We start from the raw sequence: 7,437 nt of genomic DNA, 5'->3' as shown, positions 1-7,437 counted from the left end.
TTTTCAGAGTGAATTTGTGCATAGTATTAACTTGAGTGTTTCTCTATGTTGCCATCATCTGGGACTAACCACCATAACACATCTTCCTTGACCTTATGGTAGCCCTCTTGCTCTTGAGTGAGAAGATCAAAGGATGTACTTCAATGTGAGAACCCAGAGATCTCACCCCCTTATCCAGGCTACTAATTGGTGAGAAAACTCTGTGCTGTCAGTGGTGCTGACTTTTGGATCAGAGGTTAAGCCAATGCTTCATTCAGTGAAGAGCAGAGCATTCTTCCTGGTCAATATTTAGTCCATAATATTTTAAAGCTGATGAAATACGATTGAAATGTAGTCCTTGCTGAAATGTAGGAAACATGTAAGGTCTCACAAACAATGGAGATGTAGTGACCAGATCATCTGTTAGGTGACATTGATTGAGGATTCAATATTGTTCAGGGTGCTGGTGGCAACTTCCCCTTCATCATATGATGTTGGCTCTGAAATTTCTTAGTCTGCTCCTTAAAGGACAGATGGGTCTTCAATATAATGCCTCATCCAAAATATGACACCTCATCAGTACATCATGCATGCAACCCTGCACTCAGAGGGTAAGCCAGATTTTTATGCTCCAGTCTCTGGAGTGACATTTAAATCTATATTCTTCTGACTCAATGGTGAGAATATTCTCACTGAGCCATGGCTGACACCTCATTGGAGAATGTTGTCATATTTAAATGTGATTTTGTTGACACCATAATTGTAAATTCACTTCGTTATTTGGTGCTGGAGAGGATATTTGGAAAATGGTGATTGTATTTGCTTAACTTTCATTGGAAATTTTATTTATATAGAATCGTCGAATGATCATGTCTGGTTATCCTAGTCTGTTTTCTGAAGTGGTGTTACAATCATATACAAGTGCTAATAAATAAACCAGAGAATGACTGAAAATAATATCAATTCTGTGGATTGTATTATTGTCAAGTCCATAATATTGTGTCAGACAGAATAATAGCTGGAGATTGTTCTGGTTTGGAATCAACATGATGTTAATTATTATACACCTGACTGTTATTGTACTGCAGCGTCTGAAAAATTGGCTGTGTGTTGATAACAAAGACACATTCTGACTGTTTGCTCACGTGATAATATATAAAAAAAATCTGATGGGCATAAATCAGGCAAGTGGAAAACAGAAAAGAATCAAAAGAAACAAAGTATAAAGTTAGTTTAAAGGCAGCTGTAAATTGTATTGGTGGAAATCTGGTGGGTGTACATCTGGTGAGTATAGATCAGGTGGGTGTACATCTGGTACGTGCGTATCTATTGGATGTAAATTGGGTGGATATAAATCTGGTAGGTTGCAAAGGAGTGGAGTTAAAATGGATCAAGTGTAATTTTGGATGGCTGATCAAGACTCAATGGGTTCAGATGGTGCATTACATCAGAATGACAACTCATGCCTTTCAATTACTGTGTGGATCTATTACTATGCTGTCTCTTTTGTCAGAACCCACACAGACTTTAGGAGCTGATACTTTTAGCTATTTGTTTTTCCTTTCTGCCCTTGTACCCCTTACCCAACAAAAATCCATCAGGCTTTGTATTGAAAATTTCAAACACCTCCCAGCCCCCACAATCTCTCTGGGAAAGAGTTCCAGATTTCCACATGCCTTTTTGTATAAAAAAGTGCTTCCTGCCACCTGGCCAGAACAGCCTGGCTTGGATGTTAGGATTATTTAAATTAAAAAAGACATTTTTATTCACACACATAAGATGTAGAATAATGCCATATTTATCTGGCTACTTCGGGATACCTAGTTAGCTTAGTTGGCTGGATGGCAGGTCTGTAATGCTCACAATGTGGGTTCAATTCTTGCATTAGCTGAGGGGACTATGAAGGATTTTCCTTCTCAACCTCTTCGTTTGCTTTAGCTGAGGTAACCCTCAGGTCAAACATCTACTGGCTGTCTCTCTCAGAGCAGGTGACATTGCTTTTGGCCAAGAGCGACATTGTACTCAGTATAAGCTCAGTACTGAGGGAGTTCTACACTGTCTGAGGATCACTACTGGGGTAGTTCTGCACAGAGATTTTAAACCAAAAGGTCACTTGCCCTTACAAGCAAATGTAAAAGATCGCAAAACATTGTTACAAACAAAACAGAGTAGTCCTCTCCAGTGTCCTGATTAATATATGCTTCTCTGTGAATATTACTAAAACAGATTATATGGTATTGAACATAATGCTGTTTGTGTGAGGTTACTGTACACAAATTGTCAACTATGTTTCCAGCATTGTAACAGAGACTATGATGAGTATTTAATTTATTGTAAAGCACTGAGACATGTAGAAGTTCTGTGAGACATTATATGAATGAAAGCCTTCCTCTGTTCTTAAAATAAATGAGTGAACAATGCAATCTTATTCACAGAGGAAACTGAAGGAGGTATAATATTGTGTCTTCTTCCTCTATCTGTTACATTAACAGAGGCATCAATCCATTCATTTTAAACAGGTTTGTACTTCTCTTAAAACCACAAATAAATGAGTTTGCATAGGAAAATTGCACAGAGTAATGTTATAAGCTTTAGCCTCTTGGAGATTGCTTCTCCACAATTAACTGATAAGGTTTTGTGAAAAAAGACATTTTTATCTCATTGCATCTGAAGAAGCTTAGAGGGGCATGCTGTACTTGACTCTGAGTGCAATCCATCGATCTCCATGGGGTACGCTTTGAGATAAATGACATCTGCAGAGCTGCGTATACAACTGCAGGGAGGCCCAGTGTGCAACTGGACAAAGCTATTGAGTAATGGAGAAAGCCAGCAGCGTGGGTTGAGCTAAATTACATATAAAGCTTAGATCAGTCTTTAAAGATTCAATTAGCCTGACTCAAATTTTGAAATACATAAGCGCTGTTATACATTTCTGGGTTAACATTATAAAACAATTTCCCTACTGGCAGTAACATACAAACCGAAGAATCTTTTCCACAAGCTTATCATCATCTGCAATTATTAAACTTATGAACATGGCTTGAATTTGGAATGGATGTTTCATTGTCTGGATCTTAGTCTCCGAGAAAAAGTTGTCAATGATTTCTTTCAAAATAGAAAGGAGAGGCCATTAAATATTGAACATGTGGATTGAGACTTTATCTAATTCAGTTGATAAAATCGATTCAATGTCACAGTGAGATCTAATAGAAAAAGAGTTATTTGTGGATTGCAAGTCTGTACCAGCAGTTAGAACACCCCACTCTCATTCAGGAAATCAATGTTTTCCAAAGATCATGACAATAGAAGAAATATAATCTTGGAAATTGCTGTTGTTATTGTATTGTCAGATGCAGAAGATTTCTGGAAGTATACTTTCCTGCTTTTTTTATATACTAAAATTGCAGTTTTAACTTGAAAGAGAACATTACACAATCTAATTCCTGCTCAACGGCTAAACTGTTCAATGTTGAAACTGATTTAACGCACAGCTGAGTTTAAAGTCCTGGTAACTGTAGAGAAATAGAAGGTCAAGGAGTTTGCACATATCCCTCATAAATTATGTCAAATGGAGCATTGACAACCCATTCCAATGCTAAAAACAAAGAATGTTTGTTGCTGAGGAGAATTGGAGGAAGCTTGTTATGTATCGGAATGTCTGATCTCATGGATTTCAAGGACATTAAAAGGTTCCTAACCTCTGTAATTCTAGCGGCGATTAGGAAAAATCTCTGGAGAAATAAGAGAGGCAGCTATATGTTGCAGTTACAAAGACTTGTGCTATCACACATTGACGTCCTGTAAGGAGATAACATAAAATGAGTCATATAATCACATGTGTCAGGTTCTCTGCACTGTAACATTTGAGGCACTGGCTGTGTCTGGAGAATACCCAGGCTGCGTCTAGATTCTTGATGTCTCGAGGAATTAAGGGCTACGGGGAGAATGCAGGTAAGTGGAGTTAAATGCCCATCAGCCATGATTGAATGGGGGAGTGGACTCGATGGGCCGAATAGCCTTACTTCCATTCCTATGTCTTATGGTCTTATGGTCTTAATACTTCGTACAGTATATTGTAGTTCAGCTGTAAATGAACCTACTTAGATATCAAAGTAAAAAGAACCCTACTACTTCATCTGTGTTATATTTAAATTACATGAAGACAATATAATGGAGAGAATCCTTGTACCCCAATGCCCAGCCTCATGCTAACTCTTCAAATCAATCAAGAAATCATTGCATTAACCCAGGAAGTGCTGAGACAAGCAGAGGATGACTAAGCTTAGAGAAGCTGTGAAATAGCAAACAGCCATCCAACATGCACATGCCACACAAATACTTCACCCTGTGAGCAAGCTGAATCATCATGAAGATTAGTAAAAGCTTATCCAATACAATCCTTAAAATAAGAGACAACTCAAGGGTCAGGGTGAGTCAGAGAGATGGGTCAGGGTTCAGGGTGGTGAGAAGGTTGAGAGGTCAAAAAGGTAGGTGAGAGGTCAAGGTGAGTCAGAGTGATCGGAGAAGGGTCAGAGTGGATTAGAGAGACATGTAAGAGGTCAGCGTGAGTCAGGGAAACAGCTGAAGCATCAGGTTTCATCAGAGAGACAGGCAAAGAGTCAACAGTAGATCAGGGATACCGGTAAGGACTCAACAGTGGATCAGAGAGACCGGTAAAGAGTCAACAGTGGATCAGAGAGACAGACGAGGAGTCTACAGTGGATCAGAGAGACAGGTGAGGAGTCAACAGTAGATCAGGAATACCGGTAAGGACTCAACAGTGGATCAGAGAGACAGGCGAGGAGTCAACAATGGATCAGAGAGACAGGCGAGGAGTCAACAGTGGATCAGAGAGATAGGCGAGGAGTCAACAGTGGATCAGAGAGACAGGCGAGGAGTCTACAGTGGATCAGAGAGACCGGTAAGGAGTCAACAGTGGATCAGAGAGACCGGTGAGGAGTCAAAAATGGATCAGAGAGATGGGTGAGGAGTCAACAGTGGATCAGAGAGACAGGTGAGGAGTCAACAGTGGATCAGAGAGACAGGCGAGGAGTCAACAGTGGATCAGAGAGACCGGAGAGGAGTCAACAATGGATCAGAGAGATGGGTGAGGAGTGAACAGTGGATCAGAGAGACAGGTAAGGACTCAACAGTGGATCAGAGAGACCAGTAAGGAGTCAAAAGTGGATCAGAGAGACAGGTGAGGAGTCAACAGTGGATCAGAGAGAAAGGCGAGGAGTCAACAGTGGATTAGAGAGACAGGTGAGGAGTCAACAGTGGATCAGAGAGATGGGTGAGGAGTGAACAGTGGATCAGAGAGACAGGTGAGGAGTCAACAGTGGATCAGGGATACAGGTAAGGACTCAACAGTGGATCAGAGAGACCAGTAAGGAGTCAACAGTGGATCAGAGAGACCGGAGAGGAGTCAACAATGGATCAGAGAGATGGGTGAGGAGTGAACAGTGGATCAGAGAGACAGGTGAGGAGTCAACAGTGGATCAGGGATACAGGTAAGGACTCAACAGTGGATCAGAGAGACCAGTAAGGAGTCAAAAGTGGATCAGAGAGACAGGTGAGGAGTCAACAGTGGATCAGAGAGAAAGGCGAGGAGTCAACAGTGGATTAGAGAGACAGGTGAGGAGTCAACAATGGATCAGAGAGATGGGTGAGGAGTGAACAGTGGATCAGAGAGACAGGTGAGGAGTCAACAGTGGATCAGGGATACAGGTAAGGACTCAACAGTGGATCAGAGAGACCAGTAAGGAGTCAACAGTGGATCAGAGAGACCGGAGAGGAGTCAACAATGGATCAGAGAGATGGGTGAGGAGTGAACAGTGGATCAGAGAGACAGGTGAGGAGTCAACAGTGGATCAGGGATACAGGTAAGGACTCAACAATGGATCAGAGAGATGGGTGAGGAGTCAACAGTGGATCAGAGAGACCGGTGAGGAGTCAACAATGGATCAGAGAGAAAGGCGAGGAGTCAACAGTGGATTAGAGAGACAGGCGAGGAGTCACAGTGGATCAGTAAGATGGGCATGGAGTAAAGTTTGGGCAGAAAGATAGGAAAGCAGCCAGGGTATTGAGAGAGACAGGTGAGAGGTCAGAGAGACACGTGAGGGGTAAGCGAGGGTCAGAGAGATAGATGAGAGGTCAGGAGTTTAGAGAGGCAAGTGAGAGGTCAGAATGCATCAGTTTGGACCAAATAACAAACTTCTGGAATGAAAGAGTAAGATGTAGACTGATGGCTGGGATGGGGTCATCTGAAGTCCAATTATACCCCGAAGAGAAAAGTGGTGAAATTGATGAATAACTCATACTAGGCCAACTTGTACAGCTATATACTTCAAAATGGAGATCTAGTGCACCCAGTACATTAACTTCCAAACATTATTGCTCTTTCCCATGGGAATAATGCATGGGAATAATTTCCACACAGAGGTTTGAAACAGCCACATGTTAGATTAAGGAGGTGAGCCTCTCAAGTAAATATCTTGATGTCGCTGCTGTGGAGGGAAAGATGAGGAACATGAAGATTGTTAATACATCTTTTGAAGGTTTCACACTCTTAGGACTCTTGGATTCAAGGCTGCTTTACTGTTTCATTCTGGAATGGGTGAAAAAAACAAGTTTGCACAAACCTCACTTCTACTCCGTGGGATTTTGGAGGTTATGGAGTGATCAATCAAAGTGGGGAGGATTAAATGATTTGATAGGGCTAATAGAGACAAACATCTTTCTTCTGCTGGATCAGTCTATTATAATAACATTCAGGTAATTCAGAAGGAATGTTAGGAAACACCTCCTCACACAATGGGCATTGGAGTCTGGAAACCTCTCCTTCAATAAAACTATTGAGGCTGGGAATTAGTTTGCTGGGAATCAAGTTTTAGATAAGGTCCTGAGGGATCTCGTGTATAGACTGAGCAATGGAATTGAGATATAGAGCAGCCATGATCTAACTGACTGTTGGACATGGCTCACTGACAATCTGGTAAAAACAATGACTGCAGATGCTGGAAACCAGATTCTGGATTATTGGTGCTAGAAGAGCACAGCAGTTCAGACAGCATCCAAAGTGTAGCAAAATCGATGTTTCGGGCAAAAGCCCTTCATCACTGACAGTCTGTTCCACTGACAAAGTGATAAGTGACAGTATTGGAATGATGTATTGCAGACAGTAAGAGAGGAACACATGGGCTAAAGAAATGAGAAAGAGAAAAGGAGACATTCAAATATACTCTCTTTCTCTCTCTCTCTTTCTCTCACACACTCACGCACACAGAGACAGGCACACTTGAACACTCATACACACCCGCACTCAAACACCCACGCACACTCTCACACAGTCATCATACATACACACCACATACTCACCTACACACTCCTATTTTCACACACACATACACTACTCACTCGCACACTCCCATTCTCACCCACACATACATTACTCATATA

This window comes from Hemiscyllium ocellatum, chromosome 4 (genome assembly GCF_020745735.1).
Source record: "Hemiscyllium ocellatum isolate sHemOce1 chromosome 4, sHemOce1.pat.X.cur, whole genome shotgun sequence".
NCBI classification, from domain to species: Eukaryota; Metazoa; Chordata; class Chondrichthyes; order Orectolobiformes; family Hemiscylliidae; genus Hemiscyllium; species Hemiscyllium ocellatum.
The sequence above is the reverse complement of the archived record's forward strand: the minus strand, read 5'-3'. Positions refer to the sequence as shown.